The sequence below is a fragment of the Rhinolophus sinicus genome, linkage group LG14 (genome assembly GCF_036562045.2).
Source record: "Rhinolophus sinicus isolate RSC01 linkage group LG14, ASM3656204v1, whole genome shotgun sequence".
Classification (NCBI taxonomy): Eukaryota; Metazoa; Chordata; class Mammalia; order Chiroptera; family Rhinolophidae; genus Rhinolophus; species Rhinolophus sinicus.
Genome location: NC_133763.1, coordinates 19,758,033 through 19,784,801, shown reverse-complemented (window position 1 = coordinate 19,784,801; position 26,769 = coordinate 19,758,033). Strand labels below are relative to the sequence as shown.

The 26,769-nt window shown below is 38.3% G+C and overlaps 1 protein-coding gene across 10 annotated transcripts in view; it reads left to right on the top strand.

The window, feature by feature from the left end:
- Positions 1-26,769, top strand: part of FAM110B (family with sequence similarity 110 member B) — a 140,104-nt gene that overhangs the window by 93,318 nt on the left and 20,017 nt on the right. The window contains exon 1 of one of the 10 annotated variants that reach the window (XM_074318653.1): positions 21,065-21,089. The exons of the other annotated variants lie outside the window; for them this stretch is intronic. The gene's annotated coding sequence lies outside the window, so the exon portion shown is untranslated. Of the gene's footprint in view, positions 1-21,064; positions 21,090-26,769 lie in introns of those variants that run through there. 10 annotated transcript variants of the gene reach the window in all.

Genomic DNA, 26,769 nt, shown 5'->3' with positions numbered 1-26,769 from the left:
ATTTGAAGAGACACTCAATTACGGGAAAAAACGTAAATGTCCTAACACTGTAATGATATAATACAGAGAATTTAAGAAATAGATGTAATGTGGAGGCATTGATGATAAGTTTTACTTCTAAGTGAAAGTTATTCATTGCAAAAGTTCACTTTGCCCCTATTTATTTGTAGATCAGGAGATCATCTTTTAGAAGAAAGTGTTCCATAGAAGTAAAATACCACTGAAACTGTTTTTTTTTACATTAAAAATATACTTGTATTTTTGCCCTTCTGGCATCCTTTAGAAAATGTTAACTCTTTATACACCTGAAATATGGTTTCTGCCCTTCTCCCCAGATGTTCCATGCATGAGCAGGATTCAGTAGCAGATGTCCAATTAACTATTATAGTTTTACTCAAAATCAAGGGTAAGGTATCTATACACTCTTTGGAACATTCCCTTCAGAATCTCAGTGTTTTTATCTCATCTTTTATAAAGATTGGCTGTGTTTCTCCCCACAAGGCCTACCAGGGGACACAGCCTAATTTTTAACATTAACAATACTAATAACATTAACAAGAATAATTCTAGTAGCTGACATTTATTGGATGCTTGCTATGCACTTTGCCCCATTTTGAGCTTTTACCTGGGTTTTCTCACTTAATCCTCACCACCGATGAGGAAACTGAAGCATATTAAGTCCCCACCATGTGGGGTCGTGCTACATGGGGTTGGCATGCATTGCAGGTTTGGCTGGGCCTTAACCCTCCTACACAAGAGCCCTTCTAGTGCATCGTGCCCTTCAGCTGACCACACACTCTCTGTAGTGGCCAAAAGTGAATGCCACTCCAAAAGGTGAACATGGCATCTCTTCAGCCAGAATTATATTTGAAGCAAAGCAGAATGAAAACATTTTCTTTAAAAAAACAAAAACAAAATCCCCAATGAAATCACCCTTATTCGGGGATTTGTGACCACTCAGCTTCAGGTGATGGACCGTCTACTGCATTTGTTTCCAGTTAGGATGTAAGTCTCTCCCTAGACCTTGCTTTCAGGTTGGTCCTTCTTGGGATCACGTGGTCATTTATCACTACTCAGTTGTTCAACTGGTGTTCATGGAGCCCCTCCTGGATAATTGCCACTCGTTGAATTTCATCTACTTGAAGGATATTGCAAATATCCAGGTTTTTGGCTCAGTCCTTCCTGTCTCAGGATCCAGCATCAGAATCGGTTGCTGTAACTCACAGCATGAATCAAAGTGAAAGTTGTGGATGACTTTATTACCACCATGCCTCCATCAGAGCACGTGCCTGATGATGGTTGACAGACTAAAGAATAGAGAAAAAATTTAAGCTTAGGTAACTTCCAAACATTAATGCCATATGCATTCTCATAAAAATAAAATCCTACCCAAAGTCATAATTGATGATGACCCTAAAAACCCGAAATGCAGATCCCTCTTTTCCCCCTATGGGGTCACTGGGTAATAGGGAATGTATGAAATGATCTTTCAGTGGCAAAGCAGTCTGTAACCATGGAAACGCACTTACTAGTTTCTAATCCCTCTGGCTAGTTCCAGGAACATTAACTCTATACTAGTATTAAAAAAATAAATCTAAGAGTAATATCTGGCTTTTGAATGGTTAAAATTATTGAAAGAAAAGCATTTATTTCAAATTACAAATAGACTCTTCTCATCTAAAAAGCATTACACTTGATATTATTAATAATAATACGTCATATAAACAAAGTAACCACTGCTAATACACTCACATTCTCTTGCCAGTAACTGAATCGTGTGTTTTTCATGTCTTAGTTTTAGATATGACATTAGATTCATCTGGGAGAATATAATTTTATTTAAGCATACTTTGTTGTCTTTTTTCTCTTTTAAATCTCAACTTCCTTATGGAAATGTGCTATATTTATCAAGCCTACTATCCCTGACAAGATGAATAACTATTCACTTTTCTCACTTGACAATAGATTTTGTGTGCCATGTCTATATTCCTGCTAATTTCTTAGTTTAAAACTGGGAATAATACCTTATGGGGGTATGCAGAAATATTCAAGTTTAGATAGGAATTGTGATATACTGAAACATTTTAATGTAGATTTTAGTAAATGAATACATAAGTTTAAAAAATTAAATACAACTAATTTTCAATATTTAAATATATTTTTTGAAACTTTGAGGTAAGTAACTTTGTTTATTCATTCTGTTTGTTGTGTTCTTGCTTAATTCATAATTCAGTTCTGATGTTTCTCTCATGTGCCTCTGGGCGAATTGGATGTTCCCATACCCACAGTCGTTTACAGACATTTATTGTCATGTTATGTACATGTTGTTAAGATATTTAAATGTATAGAGATTTGAATACTATATATATATATATATATATATATATATATATATATATATGTATATATATATATACACTCACATACATATCTGTGTATATATGTATATATGTCATTTCCTTTCAGAGTATAACTCATCTATTTCTTACATATTGTCTTATAGTATTTACTAATATGTATTTTCTATCATGTAGCATATGGCATTGCATGTAGGCAGGCTTAATGAAGGATATGCATTTTATGTGCTTCATTTTCATTTAAAACTTTTTCATTGATTTCTGTGAGTCTCTTCATTCTCTTGTTCATACTACGTGATTGCTTAGCATTCAAAAACATCACCCTTTTGTTTAGTGTCCTAGTCACATTTTGTGAATTTGTCCATGCTTTCTGCTTCTCCGCAATACTGTCTGGCTGAACTCACTGCCCCAGTCTCTGTCCTTTTCTTTTCTCTTGTAACTTGGGTTCTAGGAAAATCTTTTGGAAGTCAGGGACTGTAAACTCTGTTCTTCTGGTTCTGTGTAAATCCAGCACATTCACACTCACAGACTACAAATACTGAAATGACGCTTCTTAAATGTAATCTGGTGCTTCCTCCTATACTTTGAACCGACACTCATTAATTCAGTTTTGGGTACTTGTAGTTATTCCCATAAGATACATTCCAAAAGTGGGTGGGCTCCTTCAAAGGGAGCAACATGGAGGTGGTTGTATTTTGGTTCTGTTCGCAATTGAATATACAAGTATCTCACATATTGCGTTAGTTTCATAGGGCTGCCTTAACAAAGTACCACAAACTGAGTGACTTAACACGAATTTCTTTCCTCACAGTTCTGGAGGCTAGCAGTCTAGATCACGGTGTCCGTGGGCTCATTCCTTTCTCCATGCCTCTTCCCTAGCTGCTGGTGGTTGGCTGGTAATCTTTGGCATTCCTTGGCTTGTAGAAGCATCACCCCAATTTCTACCTTCTTCTTTATATAGTGTTCTCCTTGTGTATATGTGTCCAAATTTCCTCTTTTCATAAGGACACCAATCATACTGCTTTAGGGTCCACCCTCCTGCAGTATGACCTTGTCTTCACTAATTAAATCTGCAACAACTGGATTTCCAAATCAGGCCACATTCTGAAGTCCTGGGAATTAGAACTTCCACATAGGAGTTTTAGAGGGACATAATTCAACCCGTAACACATATTACAGTAAAACTTGTTTTATATCCTAAGTCTATTCAGTGATTTTACAAGGAGGTCTTGTGTTTGGGTCACAATACAAATCAAATACAGTTGATGTGGGTGCATTTAATAAGTGAAGTCTTGAGTGTTTATGCCTTGGCCAGCTCCACTAAGCCCTCTGATTGTTCGCCTATTTGGAGGGTCCATTTATTTCTAATCATACTCAGTTAACCTCATGTAAAGAATAAAATAATTGTGTCTAAACTTGTGCCAGCAATTGGTACTCCCAGATGTCAGAGAAATCTCTAAACATCTTTTTAACCTTTTCGTCAAATGATCCTTTTATTTTAGTCCAAAAATAGCCATGACTGTAATGAGTATTTAGTCAGAATAAACCACAATATATTATCAATTAGATCTGTATTGATTTCTAATCTAGATAAACTGACTTTCTCCAAAATCTAGTATTTTCCACCTTTCAAGAATTAATTTCTTGGTGATGCTCTACTACATTGTAATTTTTTTACTTTTCACCCTTCCCCCTTTGGCAACCATCAGCAAGCTCTCTGTATCTATGGGTCTGTTTCTGTTCTGTTTGTTCATTTGTTTTGTTTTTTTAGATTTCACATATAAGTGAAATCACAGTTCTTGTCTTTCTCTGAGCTACTTCACTTGGCATAATGCCCTCTAAATCCATCCATGTTGTCACAAATAGCAAAATTTCATTCTTTTTTCCTGTGGAGTAATATTCCATTGTATATATGTACATCTTCTTTATCCAGTCATTTATTGATGGACACTTAGGTTGCTTCCATAACTTGGCTATTGTAAATAGTGCTGCAATGAGCCTAGAAGTGCATGTATCTTTTTGAATTAGTGTTTTTGTCTTCTTCAGACAAATACAATTGGTATTACTAGGTTGTATGGCAGGTCTACTTTTCATTGTTTGAGGAATCTCTTCATTGTTTTCCATAGTGGTTGCACCAATTTGTAATCCCATCAACAGTGTATGAGAGTTCCCTTTTCTTCCCATGCTCGTCAACACTTTATATCTATTGATTTATTGATGATAGTCATTCTGACAGGTTTGAGGTCATATCTCATTGTGGTTTTGATTTACATTTCCCTGATAATTAGTGATGTTGAGCATCTTTTCATGTGTCTGTTGACCATCTGTGTGTCCTCTTTGGAGAAATGTTTGTTCAGGTCCTCTGCCCATTTTTAAATTGGATTGTTTGCTTTTTTTGGTGTTAGGCTTTATGAATTCTTTATATTATAGATATTAACCATTTATTGGATATGTCATTTACAAATATCTTTTCCCATTCAGTAGGTTTTCTTTTCATTTTGTTGATGGTTTTCGTCACTGTGCAGAATTTTTTAGTTTGATGTAGCCCCATTTGTTTAATTTTGCTTTTGTTGTCCTTGCCCAAGTAGACGTAAACAAAGAGATATTGCTAGGACCCATGCCAAAGAGTTTATTGCCTGTATTTTCTTCTAGAAGTTTTATGGTTTCAGGTCTTCCATTGAAGTTTTTAATCCATTTTTTAGTTTATTTTTATATATGGTTTAAGAGAATGGCCCAATTTCATTTTTTACATGTATCTGACAAGCTTTCCCAACACCACTTATTGAAGAAACTGTCTTTACCCCTTTGTATATCCTTACCTCATTTGTCATAAGTTAATTGACCATGTAAGCAGGGATTTTTTTTCTGGGCTCTCTGTTTCAGTACTTTAATCTATACAGTCTTATGCCAGTACCATCCTGTTTTGATTATTGAAGCTTTGTGGTATTGCTTGAAATCAGGGAGCATAATACCTCCCACTTTGTTCTTTCTCAAAGTTTCTTTGATTATGCGGGGTCTTTCATGGTTCCATATAAATTTTAGGATTAGTTGTTCTAGTTCTGAAAAGAAGGCTATTAGTATTTTTAATAGGGATTGCATTGAATCTGTATATTGCTTTAGGTATTAAGGACATTTTAACAATATACATTGTTCCAATCCATGAGCATGGTATATCTTTCCGTTTATTTGTGTCCTCTTCAGTTTCTTTCTTCAGTGTCTTAAAGTTGTCAGAGTACAGGCCTTTCACCTCTTTGGTTAAATTTATTCCCAAGTATTTTATGCTTTTTTGATGCAATTGTAAATGGGATAGTTTTCTTAATTGCTTCTTATGGTCGTTCATTATTGGTATATAGAAACACAACAGATTTCTGTATATTGATTTTGTATCCTGCAACTTTGCTGATTTCATTAATTAGTTCTAAGAGTATTTTGGTGGATCTTTAGTGTTTACTACATTGAAGTTTGATCATAATGGACTTAAGTCACCAACCATTAAGACAGTCATTGTTCTAAGTGGCACTTAGTGGCTCACCATTGTTTGTACCTCTTGGTAGCCATTTCCTTGAAGCTACAGGTCTGTGCCATGAGACAGTAGTAACTGTCTTAGTTGGAGTGCCAGGACACATGCTTCATGTATTCCCAAAGGGAGACACTAAAGCAGTAAGCTAAAGCTGTAACATTTGCCAGTTTGTATTTATTCTATTTAAATGGTGCTCAGGCCCCACATCTAAAACTTGAAAAGAAAGAAAATCTGACGTATTAATGTTATTCTCTAGACCAGCACATCTTACTTTTCCTTTCATTCAACAATGCTAACATATTCACCAATACTTTTCAAGAATGTGTTTACATTAAAGCAGAGCAAGGATGTTAAAAGACCCAGATTGGAAATAGCTTTGCCACTGCTTTAGTGGCAGTCAGAGTGAGTCACCCTGCCTCAGTTACAGAAAGAGGAGCTCTGATTAATAGAACTTGGAAAAGATGACACAGCAGCAAATGGATATTCCCACAAATCAATTTACTTCTGTTTTATAGCAAAAAAATAGGAAATTATATATAGCATACCAATTTCTTATTGTGTGATTTGATTTTAATAGTAGAGGTTTCATTTTTTATATTATTTGATCTTCAGTAAAATTACATATTTCTCATGTCTGATTTTGCTTCAGATTATATCTAAACTAATTTAGAATAAGAATATAATATTATAACTTAGATTGAGTGTGTTTTTTAAATGTAGCAAACAACTTTAAACCAGAATACATGATTTCTAATTATGGAAAGGAATTTATTTAGGCAAGAACTACTATAAAACTAATTACATTTGTTGCATAAGCGGGTTGATTTCCACCAAGGTCATAACAGTATATTTTACTTGTAACAACTGAGCTGTAGTTGTTGAAGCTTCCTCAGTCCCACCTTTATCCTTCTGGTGCCATCTCTTATGTCAGTGCCCCCAGTGCAGTCTCAGCTTTTGTCTTTTCTCATTTCATATATGTTTCCAGTGGGGGCATCTCTACTTCTCTGTGTTCCCACCTCTCCCTTCTTCCCAAGGGAACCTGCACTTCTGTACCTCCACTCAAATATGCTGCCGTCTTGTACTTATCACTGCTCTTATATTAGCCGTGCCATAAACCAAGATGGACATTGATCGCTCAGCTAGAAACCTCAAAACCATTATGGACGTTCACGAAGAGAGGAACACGATCAGACCTGGGCTTTAGAAATATGTCATAATCTTCACCTGTGCAGTATTATACAGTGAAATGCTTATTGTAAAAAGGCGCACTGAATTAAGCAACTCTGCAAGGCAAAAAAGGGATGAATGGTACCAAAGGATCTTAAACCTGAATTTTTAAAATTTGTGTTTTTTTTTTTAAAGCAAGTTTCAGTTCTCAAAATTGTGAAACTTCGTAAGGGGAATATAGAGATAGTTTCATACAATTAACTCAATTAATGCAATATATATCATATGACATGTATTTCTATAAGCAAATACCCATGGCACATCCCAGATATCAATCAACCTTGATAATAAACTGCACAAATGCAATACCTCATTGTTCCATCATTTTCACTTCTTTGACCCCTTCCAGAAAGTATAAAGTTACCATAATGAGTTATAATATTTTTATTTGTCCCCCTCATCCTATTTCCTTACCTGGCCCTTCATAGAACTCATGGGAATGGGAATGAAGATTCAAGTGAACTGCTTGTCCTTTGAAATCCAGTTGTCGCATCACCACTTCTGGAAAGCCCCTTCTCTTCTCACCTCCCCCAGCCCCACACTGTACATGTAGTGCATTTCTTTGAAGTTCCCCAGTGCTCTGTTGATAATTGTAACAGATTGTACGTCACACTCCACTACAATTATCTGGTTGCTTTGCCCAGCTAGAGTACAGTTTGTTAGAAGCTGAAGCTGTGTCAGTCTTTGCCTCACTTTTCACCACCTGGCACTGTGCTTACCACTCGACCTGCGCAGTAGGTGTTTGCAAAATGAACAAATGAAGGACTAAGCCAGAGATGTCTTGACTTTACATCCAACTCCTTAACCTTTGCTTCTCTGCGTACTTACGTTTCGTGCTTTGATTTTTCTCAAGACTTAAGTTTCAAGGTTTACCTTTCAACTTAAGAAACACATTGATTGGATGAGAGGTGTTTCTTGAAGTGTCATATGGAAGTATGTGGGTAGAAAGGGACACTATCATTCCACCCATTCTTCTCTAAGAATCACAGCAAAGCCTTCACACTGTGAAGTGTGTGCAGTGGATTCTAAGGAAGTCTAATAAAGAAGATGACGTAACACCTGAGTTTGGCCTGGGTCCCTGGACAAAGTATGAAGTCACCTATTGAAACTACAAATTAAAATGAAATGTAAATGTATCTTTTTACATAAGGATCATTTTCTTGCTCACCTTTTTGTACCAGGGTGGGAAAGAGGTGGAGTGAGACTAAATTAAAGCGAGTGATTGTAGACTTTTTTATAACATACAAAATGGACTGTAAATGTTAAAAATCAATCTGCAACAAATTGCTTGCAGCCTTCTATGTTGCAGGATAGTATTTAGCTGCTTTTGAAATAATTACTCCCCACATTTTTTTCTACTAATATTCCTTATTTTATATTCTAGTTACGTATTTTCGAAAATTCATCATATTACCTTTTTCATTATTCTTTAAATATTTGAAATTGTATTTTTATGTGCAAATACAACCAATCAAAATAAAATTACATTGTGTGAAATAATATTCCAAAAAGGCTCTCAAATGACATGGCTTAGGGACTTCTTAAAGGATATAGAAAAACACTTTATTAATGAAGAAAACCACAATCTATCTTCTCCTGCGAGTACACGTTGAATTTTAGTTGAGTAACTTGCATCAGCCACAACATGTTATTGGCATATATATTTTTCCTGGGAGATGAGAGCTTCCTCAGACGGGTAACCGTCAGCTGTGCGGCAGCAGAGCTATAACCAGCAGAACTAGGTGCTCTGGACAGCGTTGTCTTTTGTACCGAGGAGGAGATAGTTTCAGAGACTTTTGCCAGTTCCCCTAAAATTGCTTCAGCCTCCGTGTTACCTAAGGTTGGAAAACAGGTTCTGGAGCCAGATATACCTGGGCTTTATCATAGCTCTCCCACCTAATAGTGTGGTGATCTTGGCAAAATAGTTAATTTCTAGAAGTGTCAGTTTCCTCAGGGTTGTGTGAATCAACTGAGCTGATGGACATAAAGCATTTAGTACATAGTGTTATTTCGTTGTTGTTTTGATGGTCCAGTTTTATTGCATTAAAAAGGATGGTTCAGTTCTTTTTCAGAATGTTTCATTTTTCCTATATTTAGATGTCTTTTTCAACTCTGAGTGTTCGTGCAAAGCTTCGGAATTTGGTTGTTGGCCCAGCATGAACAATTATAAAATACTCTGTTGCAGCCCATGGAGTTAGAACACAAGTATTTAGCAGGTTTACATTCTGCCTAGTCATTTCTCTTTGCTTTACATGGTTCCAATCTGCATGAATTTGGGTTGCTTGTTTTCAGCTAAATAAAAACAATTATCCAACACCACAGTTTAAATTTCAGTTACCATAGTATATTAACTGTAATTGCATAAAGTGCACACTTTATAGCTAGTAGTTCTTCAGTCCACAAATCATGATGTAATAGTGGGTGCTCATCATGACCAATGAACAATCATGTCACTTCATTCAAAGTCCATCAGTGATGGGTCACTGCACATCTGTTATTCAGTTCATCTACAGACAGGAAAGCATGTAGGTATGCTGCTTCCTTGTTTCAAGGTGATAACTTGTGACAGCTTATAAAAATGGATACTTAAAAAGGGAATTGGCCAACCAAGATGGAAGTGCAGCAGAGCAATAAAAAGTGATGACGCTGGAAGTGAAATTTGAATCAAGGGTAGATATAAGAAATAGCTCACTGTGGGAATGTTGACACTGCCATCATTTGAGAGACTCCAGGTATGCAGACAGGAGCTGAGTGAAGGGAACTTATCATCATAAATGAGGAAAGTGGTTGTGACAAAAAGAATAAAGTTGTCCCAGAGGAAGCGACACCGTCAAAAACTCCACATTAAAGGAACTCTCAGAGATATTTATGACACTGAAAGCACAAAGGATTAAATGGTGGAAGCTGATCCAGAGAGGGGTGTGACAGTTCACCAAGGCGTAGAAAAGATGCTTGCCCTATTAGTGTGCTGTAGGATGAAATGCAGAAAGTCAGCTTTGGTCCTTCAAACTATTCCTGGTAAGTTTTTACAAAGAAATAAAAAATTCTCAATGTGTTTATGTTGTCAGTTATACTGTTTTAAATTATAGTGTTCATTTCCCTATACACGTGTAACCAACAATAAGAGAGTTTTAGTTTTTCACAAAGAATTTTTAAAGGTCACAGAATCTTTATAATTTTTGCCATTGATTATTGAATACATATTGCATGAGTTCAGCTTATATGGTTCTTTTTACAGTCTTAACATTGCAAAGTGAGGACCTTCTGTAGTAAATTCTGTTGCCATTTGGATTTTCTATTACTGAAAAATTAGTTCATACATCCTCTTTAAGATTGTATTTTCAAGAACTTTCCTAGACTTTGAAAGGCAATTTGTATAGTAACAGACCCCTTATTGATTATAAAACTTCTGACTCTGTAACATTTGTTACTTTTAATTTTAAAAAAGTCCAGACATTAAATATTCAGAGACCTATTTTTGTGGTGCTATTAGTGAAATATTTTTGCAGTATAAACATTTTCTTTTCATTTGTTTTCATTGGAAAAGAAGGCCCCGCTGGTATGCTCATAGGCAAACAGCCAAATCACTGCATTAAACATAGCAAGTTCTAGTGACAGTTCTATAGTGATTGCTAGATTTACCATTCATATCTTCAGTGTCTTTGGGGGTGAAAATTTAGTCTTGTTTGCTATTTAAGTCAGCAAGCTGTGGGGTTTCATTGTGTATTCTGTAGTATGCATACAGAATGTTTTAAAACATCTGAAATAATTAACACTGTCTTGTATTATTCAACCCTTGAGTACCTATAATTTCAAACCTCCAAATTGGTTGTTTTTGAAAGATGCCATTATAATGAATAATAAGAAGAAGTTCTGGGTTATTTTTAATGCCTCAGATCCTGTGCTATGGCCTGTGTAAGAAAAAGGAGCCTTGATTACAATTTTAGAGACTGTCCCTAGTGCCACCAGCATGCCCCATTGTTGTGCTGTTCCCTGCTGGGCCTCCTGCTTCTGCCTTTAAAGATTAGTTTAATTACGTTCAGGGAATGAAGCTGATCTAAACAGAGCTCGGAGTAACTCTGAGACAGGAAAGATCAACTTTCCTCCCTGCCTTTTCCAACTTTTTACCAATGTAACCACCTTAGCAGTTGTGTAGCAAGGAATCCAGTTGATACTGTTCTTTTCAGCACCTGCCCTCTTTATACACACAAATTTGCATATCGTTTTTCATGGGATTTATTTTATCACATTCATCAGCTTTATAAGAAAAAATAAACTTTTTTACTCCAAAACGTTTTGCCAAAACCTGAGGTGTAGATTGCCAGGAGGAGCAACAAGAAGGTGCCGGTGGCAGTAAAGAAAGGGGTCAGAAATGGGGATTTTGAAGATCCTTCGCTACTGCTCAGATTCTGGTTATTATTATTTTTTTTTTTTACAACACCCGTAAACAAGGCAATTTTAAGACTAGGAAGGTGGGGAATATACGAACCTAAAGCAGCCCTGACGTGGATAAGACCTTCAGAATTGTTGTAGGATCACAGAGGCAGCCGTGATGTCACTTCTGGACAGGCCTTAACTTCAGACTTGACCTAAAAAAATCACATGAAGACTCTCCTTTGGCTGGAATCCCATGTGAGGCTCACTGGCACATCCAGGAAAATGGGTGACTTGGAATTTGCTGCTGTTCTTTGTCGGCCCCTGGCCAGCTGTGTCGCCTGCTCAGGGGCCCTGGACGTCACAGCCCAGGCCGCCCGATTGCAGCCTGAAGCTCCTGATAGTTCCAGGAGCACCCAGCCTGCTGCTGGTCCTCCCCGCCTCCTGCAGCAGTGAATTCCCACCCTCTCTGGTTTGGCTTTTGGTGCGTCCTGACTTAGCTCAGATCATCCTTCTGCTGGGAGTGCCTGTCTCTTCTCCCACGTTGTCATTTTATGAACCACAATGAAACTGTTGGCGAATTCTTTCCCACCCTTCCTAGGAACTTCATTACTTCTGCACCTGGATCATATAGATTCTTCACCATCATGATGCCTCCTGTTTTTCAGGAGCTGATTATGCGCCAAGGCACTTGACATGCATAATTTCAATCTACCCAACAACCCTATTCACCCCTATTCTAGATGCTAATAGACAAGGAAGCAGCTACTGTGCCCAGCATGTCACTAGTACATAGTGGAATTTGGATTGAAACACTTGTCCTCTTTTATAGCACAGCACACATTGCATGATTATTGTCTGCCTGCTTCAGTTTTATCTTCCCTTCTCGACTATAAAATCCTTTGTCTTATCTGTTTATCACTTCCATCTCCACCCTAAACATCCAACCCCATGCATCACCCACAGCCCTTGTTCCATAAGTAACGTTTATTGTAGGACCAGATGAGCGATTATTCAAGTTTGAATCCATTCCCAAGTAGCTACAGAGTTAAGAGTAAAGCCTAAAATTCAATTTCACAAAATTAACATAATATTTGCAGGGATATTTTCTTGCTGTACAAATTTGGCCATGGTGAGAGTCTGTAAATAGAGCGCCTAAAGACTCCAGGGCTTACTTTACTTATTGGTCTCAAAGAAAGGCACAGTAGTAGCTGTTTCTAGTAAGGGCACTGAAAAATGATTTTGTTTTCTACAGTACTCATCCTGTGTAGGCCCCCTTTTTGGTTACTGGCCAGGTGATAGGTGAGGGCGGCTTGGGGAAGAGGGCTTATTGCTGTCTCAAGTGGCTTGTACTCCGCCCCAGCTGTGTGTTCTGCTGCTACAGTTGAAGGATGCACAGGGAAATGGGGTCAACAATCCTAGACAGTGGCAAGGTGCCCAGGACACGGATGGAGATCCAAAAGGCCCAGCAGGCAGGCATTCCCACAGACATTAGAAAAGCAGAAGGTTGGGGGATTGTCACAGTGGCCCCTTGAGCCAGCGTCATCGAGCCTGCAGTGATTGTTGACCCTGCTGCCCCCTGGTCATTCATCTGCCAATCCATGTAACTGATTTCTTACAGGGATGGGTTAGGCCTGGAGGAAACAGTCAGTTGTAACTTAACTCAATTTACTTATTCAAAGGCCATAGCAAGTGGCTCAGAGACAGGGCCAGACTGAACATTCGCGATATCATGCCTTCTGTGTTTACTCTGGTGATTCTTCCATTACTATCTACTAAACAATATGGGGGAACAGAATTCTCTGAGAAATTGTAATATGGGACACCATGAAGGTCTGAAGCCTCCATCCAAAAGAAGTAATCAGTAATTTGGGACTAGCAAGAATTAAATCTTCTATCTGCTTAATGCCTTTTTCTTTTTTTTTTACTTTTGGACTCCTTAGAATTATTTATTCAACTCTTGATTATGTTATCATACTCATTTGTTTGGAGGGGGGAATTTGTTTTGTCTGATTTGTCCCCAACCAGAAAGTGCTACTAAATGCTATGATTAGAAAAAGAAAAAAGAAATGTATGTTTATTTATTTATGACATTAGTATGTATTTTAATTTGTAGAGGACAAAAAGGAAATGAAGTGGTTAAGGTAGTTAAAATTTAAATTTGTTCTCTGGAGAATCAGTGACTCATAAAATGGCTCAGACGTGATCATAGTTGGAAATGTTACAATGACTTATAGTGAAAATTTAATCCAGTTTTAAGGTACTAGTGTTATAAATATATTTCACCTGGTAGCATTATTATTTTTTTTTAATCAGATCCCTTTTTGTCGTAAATCAGAGCCCCTGACCAGATTCTTTTCATTCTGGAAAAATTATTTTAAAACTTGACTTGGGCTGTGTTACTGGGCAATATTATAATTCCTTTTTTCTTTCAGATGCAGACAAACAGAGTAGACAATCAGATTAAAACAATCACAGTTCTTTTTCAGTTTTTGAGAAAATTTCCACAGAATGTCAATTATATATTAGGTATTTGAATATGTCACTTGAACAATGCTGTAAAATTGTGCCAAATATTTTAAGAAGTGACACAGGCAGGAAACACTGATGGTGATTACTCCTCAAATAAAAAGTTAGTCTTTAAATAGCTATAAAAGATGATTACAGGAAAATAGATTCAGAATTATAATAGGCCAAATGTAAAATCTTCTAAATGTCATTTTGGAACTTTCCTGAAGATAGCATTATTTCTAATTCTATAAAACTGATTTGATTGGATATTGTTAATTATAGAAATTCATAAGTTTTATGTTAGGAATAATATTGGACGTTTGTATAATGTGAATTAATCTTTATAAAAAATTTTATGTCTTGTATTTATTTACAATTCTGTGTATCTCTTCTTACAAACATAAAGCAACATTCTAAACATACACGTTCATTTTGTACCAGACCCAACTCTCATCTACCTATAAGTTTAAAAAATAATTCTGTGCTCAGAAAGTGGTTCTCAATATAATGACTCAGAAATATACTCTTCACTCCTAATCTGCCCGTTTAGTACCTTTCACATTATATTTAATGTGAACTTTAAAAATTTAATCACCTGGTGTTTGAACTGAGTAAGTTAGAAGCAGGAATTATGAAGGAATCAGGAGACTTCTGGACACAAGAATAACGACAAGACAATAACTAACAACCTGCTTCTACCAGACATCGAAAAAAGTAAACGTACGGACAGTGTTTATGTGTATTGTGGTCATGTAATAGCCATGAATCTTCAATAAACAAAAACATGCAAGTATACACACTACTTTTAAAAGATTCCATCACAAATGCTTATTTAAACAGACTGTTTTGATTCTTAAACAAACATGTGGTGAGTGGATGAAAGGACATAAGCTTCCATTTTCCATGTCCCCCCAAGTATGCACCAGCCTGTCATTCCCTGAAGTAGAGAGTAATTGAGGAATTAATGTTATATTCTGTCAACCATTCAGTGAGTGCCAAGTTTGTGCCTGGCATTGTGGTTGGCACTTTCTATGTCTTATTTAACTGGGATGAGTGAAACAAATTCACCCATGGGTATTCCTAGTTCAGATGATTGAAGCAAAAGGCCATTGGTGAAACAATGTAATTTTGTTTGGGGTTGTTTTTAGTACAATTTAAAATTATAACAATATTAAAGTTTAAGATTCATATCTTCACATCAACAGCTTACTTAGTAATTTTTACAAGTAAATTTTAATTCATTTTGGCTTGAAAAATCATGAGTATCGCTTTGTCTAAAGCTAGACTTCCAAAGTCTGAGTATCAAAATCTGTCCCTGAGCATTTGTTTGTGGCATCAGTAACAATCCCCACTCATCCTGCAGCTAAACTTCACCTGACTGATTAAACTTTTGCACAGTGCAGGGTGGTGCTGTGGGTTCTGGGAGTCAGCTCCCTTGTGGGTACAGCCCTACCTCGTAGTTACAGCCCCAGCCTCATCCGGCCTCGTTCCAGGTGGATGCTGGTTCCCATTAAACCTGGGAGCAATTTCTAGCAGTCTGTTCCCAAGAACATTCCTGTAGGAAATACCTGGCTTTATAGACCTAAGGGCTGTTTTAAAGTTTCCTGCAAAAGAAGGAAACAAATCTCTGAGTGGGAGCCATTCATTAATAAGGAAGGGTCTTCTGGGCATGGATCTTTATGGCATTTCATTGGTATCCATATCAGCAATTGTTGTGGGTTCATGCCTTGGCTAAAACTTAATAAACAAAGAAGATAAATGTCAGAGGAGAGTGTAAGTGACTTCTCCATCATTTATTAAAAGGCTGCTCGCTCATAGCCCCTTGTCCCTTTATTTTGGTATTTCGTGTTTTAAAGTAACTCACATCCTGCCCTGCCATTAATGTCATGAGCAAACTTATTAAGTTTGCTCTAACCTGCCCTCTGGGTCTCTAATGAGTATGCCCTGTCCCTTAAGAAGGGACATACTCACTAATAACTCAGGCTAATATTTGTACAGAGAGACACTAGTCCCAGATTGTTGCTATAATATAAGACAGAGTCAGTGTCCTGACAGATTCCGTCTGTGACTTGTCCTCTTTCCACAAGAAAGTGTTGTGTTAGTCTGAGGGAATTACTGCTAGCAGCCATAGTTGCTGTTCCTTAACAGTCACTTAGATTTATAGTGAATAATTATTTATTCCAGTAATGATTCAAGAACACATATTTCCATGAACTCTCAGAACTTTCTTTGAAGCTGCAAGAGTAATAATGTATAGCACTCAAAAAGAGGTATTGGCGTTCTCTTTCAAGTATGTTCACCCCCGAGCATTGCGGCCTCCATCACCGAGGCCAGCCTCACGTGGCCTTGGTGACTTTACGTTCTTGATACGAGACTCCACATTCATCTCTCTCAAACCCTGGCATGGGACACAAGGCTTTTCCTTCTGGACTCAGACATTTTGAAGGGATTCCCTTAGTTCCCTGAATGAGTTGGGAGGCTTTAGATGCGTTTGCTGGCACAGAGGTGAGACAGCAACCCAGTGAGTGAAGTAACCAGTGTTCAATAAGGTTTAACTATCAATACTAACCTGGCACCATTCTAAACGTTTTGCATGTGTCCATTTATTTAATCCTGACTTAATAACCTGAGGAGATAGATAATATTTGATGTCTTTTTACAGGTGAGGAGGTTGAGACACAGAATTTTAAATATTGTGCTGAAGGGCCTTTAGCTGGTCAGGTAGAGGAAATATGTAAACCCAGCAGGTTCCTCTCCAGACTTCATGCTTTGCTGTCATCTCATTAAAGGCTGCCTGAGAGCCAGTCTTAATAGTCTTCAGACCTGCTCTGGGGTTACGTGTTCCTCTCTGTTGGAACACTTGTTGTTGTTCTAATTAGTAGTTGGAGCTCAATAGATTCTGGGAAAATCCACCTTCCTCGTAATCTGTGACTCATCCTGACTAACACTATTTTTCAAAATATTCCATTCTTCACCAACTTTTGCCCACCCCCAAGGTCCACCCCACCCAGTTTCTTAAAGACTGCTTCTCTGGCTCATGTTCCATTTTCTTTAGAACTACAAAAAGGAATTCCCCTTGCATATGCTTTGTTTAACTATAGAATGCTAATAGTATAGTATCTTTACCAGGCAATAAATTGTCCACACACGCACTAAAACCAGAACTGAGCCAGAGTCAGGTTAGCGTGTGTAAGACCTTCTTGGGACTTTTCCCTGTCTCTGACCCTTACCTTCCCAGTGTCAATGCCGTGCGCAGATCACTAATGATACAGGTGCCTTATTCACATGAGGAGAAATGCATCACGCACAGTATAACTTGGCAGGGGGAAGCCTTGTATTCCTGATAAGTAGTAATGTTAGTAGAAGCAGAATTACATGGTGATTATGAACTGGGATTTGGAAGTGAGAAGGCCAGAACTGCAGTCCTAGGTCAGCCACTTGGTAGCGCTTTGAACTTTGGCAGGCTTATTCAGTTATTTAGCAGACATTTGTAGACTCATATGTGCCAGACACTGTTCTGGGCTCTGGGGGTGCAGAGAACAAAACAAACCAAGGCTGCTCCAGTGGAATGTAATACCAGTATGGGAGATAGACAGTAAATAAATTATATGATAATCTTGTTGGCTCCACCTTTAATATATATCTAGAAAATGTCCAGTTCTCACCACCCCGCTGCTGTCATCAAGGTCCAAACCCCTGGGATCATTGCAATAACCTGTTAACTGGTCCCTGCTTCCATTCTGACATCCTGCCACCTATTCTCAACAGAGCATCCAGAGAACCCCTCTGACTCATGAGTCCAAGCCCTCACTCCTGGACTCAAAAATGCCGTAATGGCGCCCGTTCTATGTAGAGTTAATTGTGGGCCGTATAGCCGCCCATGGCATCCACACGGTGTGCCTACTAGCTCGCCCGCCTCCTTCCTCCCGTGCCAGCCACACGTGTGTCTCCAGCCCTCTGCACTTGTCTTTCCCCAACATCTTTATTGTCACTCCCTCACCTCTTTCAACATTTTGCTCAGATGTTCCCTTTCTAGTGATGCCCTGTCTGACTGACAGAATAGTCTTGAATGTAGGAGAAGCTAACATATCTATTCAATATACAGGTATGCCAACCCTAGCATTCAGACCAGGTATGTTCCCTAATACTTTAATAGTTCTGTAGCCCATGGGTGGAGGAAATTAGACTGTTTTGAAAGTTTTGGAAGTCCTCTTCCTCCCAGACACTGAAATTTGGATTTGTCACGATAATAAACCCAGAGAATATGACTGAATGAACATTTAGCTTCTTAGGAAGAGATAAGGAAAAGATGAGTAAATTATCGTATTTGTTACACTTGTCTAGAATTTGTTGCATTTCAGGGTTATAATTCTGTATTCCAGGAACTGGAGGATATAACAGACTGTAGAGCATCGGGAATGGTTTGTTGATCCCAAACCATTTCAAGCTTCTCTTTGATGCAATTCACATAGCTTTTGGGGGCTGCCTCCAGAACTCTACGCCCAACAACTCCCTCAAGAAAAAACAAGTGAGAAGGCCAGACAGTGCATGTCTCAGGACCCCATGGGATGGCTTAAAGAAAAGATCCTCTTTTGTGGCAGGTTTATTGTATAGCACTTTCATGCAGTTCTGTCCAGAATCCCTTAAGCAGGGGGAAAAAAAAAAAATCAATAGTAGGTAAAACAATTAGGGCATTTAAGGGAAGTAGTTTGCCTGAGCCTAATAAAGCAGAAGGCACACTGAGCTATATGAGAAGAGTTGATATGATTCTGTGTGATGCTTTCTTGGTGGCAACTGGACACAGATACAGGAACAAAGAACAGTTTGTTCAAGTTTACTCCCCAGTTCAATGATCCATGAACCAACATTCAGAAAAACAGCCCGAGAAAACTAAGAAAGGGGGAAACTGCAGAGGCCTAGATGTGTTATGTCTGAGCACACAGCCACAGAACCATTGCTAAAAGCCAGATGGCCTATTTGGAGGAGTCCTTCACCTCACAGCACCCGAGTTTCCTCATTGGCCTAATGGTATCATGAGAGGTGTCTAACGTGCAGCCACATCGCCTGATCACATCCTAGCTCCACCTCTGTCTAACTGAGGTAGAGCGAGCATTTTCTTGGCAAACGGTTGAATGTCTTAACATCTTGGGGCCTCAGTTCCTTGTAAAATGAAGGATAGTACGAGCCCCTACCTAATAGAGTTATTGTAGGAGTTATTGGGTTAGTATTTGTAAAACTCTTGGAACAGTTCTGGCACACAGTAAGCACCATCTAGGAGTTATTTCTGTAATCGGTATTATTATGTAGTGTGTATCTAATGAATATGTATATTGATAAACATAATCTGTCTTTATTGCCACAAGGCATTTTTGCAATTTCCTTATTTAATCTACATTAAATTTAATAGAGACCCAGTTTCCCTGTTCCATTAGAAGACAAAAAGAGATTAAATGCAGGACAGCATTTTTAAAATTTAAATTAAAAAAAAAACTCTTTTTATAAATACTTACGCAATACTATGAAATCCCTTGACCTCCAAAATATGAGTATCATCAGAAGGATTCTAGAATGAGATTCTTAGATGAGAAAGAGATATATCTTATATACACAAAAGTCATGAAGTTTAACTTTTAAAATCCAGTTATCATCAATGTGTTTATTATTAATGCCATTTCCATTATCACAGGGACTCAATTCAATATATTTCTTTTCTCTTTCTTCCGCTCTCCACCCACTTTGTTCTGTGACATCATTTTCCAAAGACTTGATGAATGAGCACGTTCTGTCCTGGAAATGCCAGTCCCTCTAGTCAGGACAGTGCAGGTAGATACAGCCAAGAAGCATCAGTCGAGTCTCAAGAGCCAGAAAGCTCTGGAGACGTACTGATTCCGAGAAAGGAGACTAGGCACACATTCCAGGGCTTTCAGCTTTTAAACACTCTTCCGATCCTGAAACTGGGTCATTTTTTGCAGGGGGTGGGGTACCAGATGTCAGGGTCCTGTACCAGCAGATCAGCAGTAGGAAGCTGTCTGTTAGGAAACTGTGGCTGGCTTAGGTGGGAAGCTTCATCACGGTACTTACTTCTAAGCAGAGTCTCCTTATGAAGGGGACTGGGGTGGCATAGCGTGGTATAAGGAGCTGAGATGCTTCTGGAGAGGTTGCACTAAGGAGTATATTTTTATTTAACACACATATTTTCAATTGCAAAACAGAAGGCTCTGCCGAAGCTTCAGTTGGGAACCTCTTCCAGGCCAGTTACAAGTTAAAATCCCCCAAAATTCCTTTCTGAGCTTTAAAAGAGTTGATAGAAAAGTACCTCTTTTTTTTTTTTTTACAGATATGACTTCAGATGTTAGTTTGGTGCAGCCTGGGGAAAACTGTTTCCCTTTGCTACTCAAGTAACTATAATAACAATGATAAATTTTAAAGCCCTCTCAACTACATTTGCGCTTCTAGCCTTGCAATCTCATTTTTAGATTCTCATTTGAACATTGCCTACAGACATTATTCTTATATATCAGTTTAAACATCCAGAATTAATATTCATGATTTACCTGAACAAGTGGGATAACAGTATCCTCTAGTAGCCAGAAAACAAACACACATTGATAAGTGCTCATCCATCTGCCTGCTATGTCACGGTGGCTGCACTGAAACCCAGGATGGAACAAGTAAAAATGAGGCAGCATCGCTGGAAAAAGTTAGCGTGCATGCTTTCCCTTGTCTTGCTTTGTTTTCTCTTCATTTGAGTTTGGGGGAAATAGTGCTACAGAAGTGTCTCATTGTGATAGAGATGAAATACTCCAAATAACTTGCTTCTCTTTGCAAGGTTTGGAGAAGTTGTCTGAAATATATTCTTTACTGTTTCTCATGGGTCCTGTAGTTGTGTTGTTGCAGTTGCCATAGAATTGTACTCAGACAACCCGATGCCTTTGGTTCCTGTTTGCAGAGGTTCCTCGGGACTGGATGCTTCTTAGGCAGACCTTAAGGAGAGTAGGTGACGACTGTGATGTGCCATCCCTTGGTGCCTCCTGGGCCTGGCATCATGCTGAGTGCTTCGTACATGCTATCTCGTTTGAAGTCCATAGCCATCTGGTAAGGTAGGTTTAAGCGCATCATTCTTGTACTGTCAAGAAAGCCAAGGCTCAGAGGTGGTAAATAACCTGCTTCAAGACATGCAGCCCGTAAGCGATGGAGCCCAAGGTTAAGCCAAGGTCTGTCTGATTTCCAAGTTCATGCTTTCAGTCAACAATTGTACTGTCACTTAACAAGGGAGCAAAACATCTTGTTTCCCAGACTTGCGTCCCTGACTCAGTGACTCCAAAAGCACCTTCCACAAGGGCATATGGTTTCTGATAGAATGAGGACTGAGGAAAGACACATGGCCTGAGCATGTTCAAAAGGTAACCAAGCTGCGTCTGCACATAAATATTTTGTCGTTATGTAAAATACCCTTTGCATAACATAACATGCTTTTTTATTGAGATTGCTTTAGAAAGGAAATCTTTATGTATCACTTTTTCTGAATGCTTCCCTTTTTCTTTTTTTAATTGAGTTATAATTGGCACATAACATTGTGTTAGTTTCAGGTACACAACATAATGATTTGATATTTGTTCATACTACAAAATGATCACCATAACACGTCCAGTTATCTTCACTACTCAGTTGAAAGATTTTTTTCCTGTGCTGAAAGTTTTTAAGATCTCTATTAGCAACTTTCAAGTATACAATGCAGTATTATTAACTATAGTCAACATGCTGTACATTATATTCCCAAGACTTAATTTAGTTTTTAACTGGAAGTTTGTACCTTTGGGTGCCTCCCTTTTGATCTTCCTGACCTAGCTTTTCTTGTCTGAATTATCCTGTAAGTTGTTTAACAGTGAAAAATTATGGAGGATGTAGGAATAAGAATAACCCCACTGATACCCATTATCTACCAAGAGAAATGGCAGACAGAGCACCTCAGGAAGTACCTCTGGTATTTCAACAGGTGGACTTCTTCCTGTCTAATTTATTTTGTGTGTCAGAACATGTACTTACGTACTGCTTGGTTACGTCCCAGAAGTGGCTGCCTCTGCGCTGTAGATAAGTGCTTGAGAACTCAAACGGAGGGAATATCAGCCCATATTGTTGAGGTTTTGACTTCCCTGCCCAAGAGCTGAGTTATAAAGAATCTACCAATCTTAAGTGCATGCCTCTGAGGTCCATGAAATCCCGAAGGTGAGCAGACAAGAATGGATGTAACTGGGCTCTAAGAATAGGGGATCGTTATTTAAAACACGGGAGGGGTGGCTAGAATCAGAATCAGCTGAGGCAGCCATTCAGCAGACACATACCACGAGGTGCAGTTTGAGGGTTAGTTATTCGGCGTGCCCCCGGAGAAGGGGGCACTGGTGTAGAGGATGCTCAATGGCAGCTGCTTTGGAGGCATATCTGGCACATATTTTCCCCTCTACTTACTCTTTGTTCATCCAATCATTTGAATATTAATGATGCTCCCTGGAAATACAGGCGTGAGTAACAGACACTGTAGTGTCTTCATGGCGCTCATGTTCAGGAGACAATGAATGAATAAGATTGCAGTTCATGGCAAATCTATGCAGAAAAGTAAGCATTGTAATAGGTTAGAGCGTGATGGGAGTCCAGAGGCTGTGTGGCTGCTGGTCTGAGGAAGTGACATCTCAGCAGAGGCACTGAGATAAAGGAGAGGGTCAGTGATCTCCTTTGTTCTTATGCATACACACTGGATGCAGCTTCAATTGCCTTACTGACCTGACAGCGTAATAAAGCCTTTGGTTTATTCTAATGTGGGTCTGAGAAATCTGGTAGAGTTCATCAAACTAAGGAAAGGTTATTTGGATTGTAGTCAATATTAGGTTCCCAGATTCCAAACAATCATCTGAGAATGCTCTATATACAGAATGTTTTGAATTTAAAAATTTAATTTGTCCTGTAGGTGAATGTAATAATAGTAGTGTTTTAAACTCATTTTTTTTAGTGTTTTTTCCCTTGAAGTGCCCAGGGACTACGCCAGACAGCAAAAAATATATAAAGTTTAGAGTCTTTAGAATTAGTTATTTTAAGTTCATTTTATTATGAATGTGATATAGCTACACATTCCACACACTCAGTGTACTACCAGCACTGCACCTTTCTTTTACAAAACTGTCCTGTTTCATAGTTACTAAAGGGCTCCTTTGTCTTTGGCCCTATTTTCTAATATACCCAGAGTTCATTTTTTTCCAACCGTTCCAACATTTCTGCCATATGCCTCCGAATAACATTCACAAATACTCATACTTGCCTCCTTCCTGGAGCTGTTCATCCCCAGGGTTTTTCTGGGGCAGTTGCTCTCTAAGCTGCTGAGCAGCTGCTGGGCTGGGACTTCTCGTCACCATCATGCTAGAACCACCCTTGGATGGTGGTTGGCTAGGCGGACCCCCTCTTTTCTTAGACTGCTCTATCTTTTTCTTTTTTAGGTTTGTTCTCCCATCTTATGAAGCACAGCCTCTGTAAGCCTCATGAGTGCCTGGGAGGTATATATTTGAATCCCTGCATGTCTGAAAGATGTCTTTATTCCATCCTTGTGCTTCAAGAAAGATTGCCTGGGCATAAAACTGTAGGTTAAAAAGCTATTTTCCCTCAATTTTGAAGACAGTGCTCCATTATTTTCTGGAATCTAGTGCCGCTCTTAAGAAGTACAGTGCCATTCTGGTTCTTGTATGTATCCTGTTTTTCTCTCAAAGCTTTTTAAGATCTCTTTATCCTGATGTTCTGAAATTTCACAGTGAGATGACTTATGGTGGATTGTTTTCATTTGTTTCTTTATTCTTTGGACTGCTATTTCTAGCTCTGGATGCCTGTATGCTTCCACCTGACTGACTTTTTTGTATTATTTCTTAATTTCCCCCTTCCATATTTTCAGTTTCTTTGCCTAGAATATTTATTACTGGAATATTGGACCTTCTAGATGAATCCTCTAATTTTTGTCATCTTTCCTATTATTCTAACTTTTGTGTTTTGTTTTGTTGTGTGTTTTTTTTTTTTTTTTGCTCTACTTTCTGGGAGATTTCCTTCAAATCGTTTGATGGAATCTTTATTTCGATTAAATATTTAATTTCCAATGCTTATTTTTGAACTTTTGTTAAAAAGAGCATTTGGTTTTTATGTTAGGGCTGCAATACCTTTACTGCTTTCTCTAGATAATTTCCTAGGCTTTTTGAAGTTTTCTTCAGATGTCCTTTGAATATTTCGTTTTCCTCCAGGTTCCTTTTTTTCTTTGATTATTTGGGTCTCTGACTTTCATGTTAGAGGCATGGCTTCCTGTTAACACTTAAAAGAGTTCCTGAGAATCAGACTGGGATTTCACTGTGTGAAGGTGAGAGTTGTTGATGGCAGAATGCACTCTATGGAATCACGCTGAGCCAACTTTCTCCAAATTGGAACCCCTAAACTTCAGTAGGTGCCCATTCTCCTCCCCATCCGCCCCCCCCCCCCCCAAATGCACCCACCTAGGGCTGATCAGTTTCTTCAGAGGGAAAATAATTCCTTCTGGCAAGTGTTGTACCTCCCGCTACTGGTGCAATGAGAGCTCCGCAGAGGTAGCCAGCAGGAGGCCCCACCGCTTGGCACCTTCATTTAAACTCAGTCCTGCTTTCAGCCATTCCTGCCCATCTGGAAGTCCTGTGGGTGCTGGCAGAAGTGGGGTGGGAGCTTGCCTTGATGCCATGTCAGGATGTCAGAGGCCTACCAGTACTCTGGAGTTTCAGTTTCACGGGCTCTGTATTTTCAGCTTGGTTTCTAACACCCCGCTCTGGGCCTATCCTGCCTCTTCAGAGGGTGGTCCGGGGAAAATCTGAGTTTTCCCTGGAATCTTCCACCAGACACTTAGAATATAACTTCCGCTGTCCCCTTAGGTTAGTTACTACTTATCCTTCTGCCTTGTGTCTCTCTTACTTTTTTGCCTATTTTATTATCTTAGTCTTATTTTAACACAATTTTGGGACTGAAAGGAGATAAACAAAAGAAGTCATGCTACCATTTTGAACCAAAAGTAACATTTGTGATTCTCACTTTCTATATAGTTCACATTATTCAAATTATAGCAGTTTCATTAGCTAATATTCTCCCTGTGATGCTTCTATCTTTAGAAACCATTGTGCAGAAAATGCTAAATTCTGTAATACGTGAACATGATACGGTAAAGATTTTATACACTAATTGTAAATTATTTGATTAACATGACATGCTTTATAAAGATTAGTTGAGAAAGAATTTGTCAGTTGTGCCAGACTTGTTTTTGCAGCTGTCCTCGTTGTAGATTCTGAGATACAGTTTCTTCCTATACAGACTTCTTTTGGAAGACAGAATAAAAGCAGATTTCTAAGTTAATGAATAGGATTTGTGATAGGGATTCAATTTTGTTCTATTTATATAGAACGTGTTTTTTTCTGATTCTTTACAAATGAGGAAGATATGATATCCATATAGGAAAATGTCTCTTCAATTTTATATCCTCTTTGACATCTCTGGTAAGCTACCTTACCTTATTTCTCTTTTATCTATTGAAGTTTCTTATGGGGTAGGGGTGGAGTGCGGGGGTGAGGAGGGGTTCCTGGTTTATTAGTAAGAGTGTCAACTAGAGAAAGTGGTAATGCAAGCAGGAAGCATTCAACCCTAAAAGAGAAGACCAGGTTCCCAAGTGACATCTTCTTGGCCAGTAGGTCTAAAATTAGGATTGGTCTCTATTCTACATATAAATCAGAGACCACATATACTGGCAGAACCTCTAGTACTGGATTAATTAGTATATTCAGTCATCCACAGTAAAATGAATTGAACTAAATGGGTCTTTTAGATCCCTTCTGACTGTAAAAATCTGACTGAGGTCCTCAATGTCTTTGCTAGCAAAGCATAGAGGATCATTGCTAAGAAAAGTTCCTATAGGTTAGTTTTGGGATTGTACTGCCTACCAGAAAGATTTCATCCTCAAAGCCCAACAGATCTAATAGGCTAGTTATATATAGAGGTTGGGATTCCATGTTACACTGCACATGTAACGCTTTTCATTAGACCTTTTTATTATCGTTGCTTACAGTCTTTAAATCCTGGAAACACCATAAAAGCCCACACTCTAGTGACGTGTGTAGAGGGAGGCGGGAGACAAGAAGAGTAGTGGGTATATCCTGAACTGGCCTGGGACATTTTTGTGAAATACGAGAAGAGAAAACCCCCTTTTTCCATCACTAATTCTAGAACAGATTTCCGTATTTAAATAGAACTTAAATTTGCAAAGCATGTGTTGTTCATAAAACTTTGCCAATCACTTTACGCACATCTCTATTAGAATGGTCATTTAAAATATAGAATTAACAAGGAAGATTTAGAAAATGTCAAATATGCTATCTGTGTATCTTTGCTTTCTAAGTAGATACAGAGAAACTGGGAATTCTAAAAGAAAAATGATTCATTCTTTTCCAGTTAGTAGACCAAATAGTCAGTTCTACCCCCAATCCTTTTTCTCTGATGCTGATGTTTTTCTTTTTACTCTCTTATCAAAGTAAGTTTAAAGTACTTGAATTTGGAGTAGGAAATCACTGAAATTTGGAATTGTTCTGTTTGAACCATATGGAATTTATACAAGAAAATATTTTTGAGAAACGATTTCAAAGAACACTATGAATATATTTAATTTCTTGTGTTTCTAACCTCATCTCATATACTGTCAGCTTGGTATCTTCATAGGCCTGACGAAGAAAGTTCATATAATAGTAC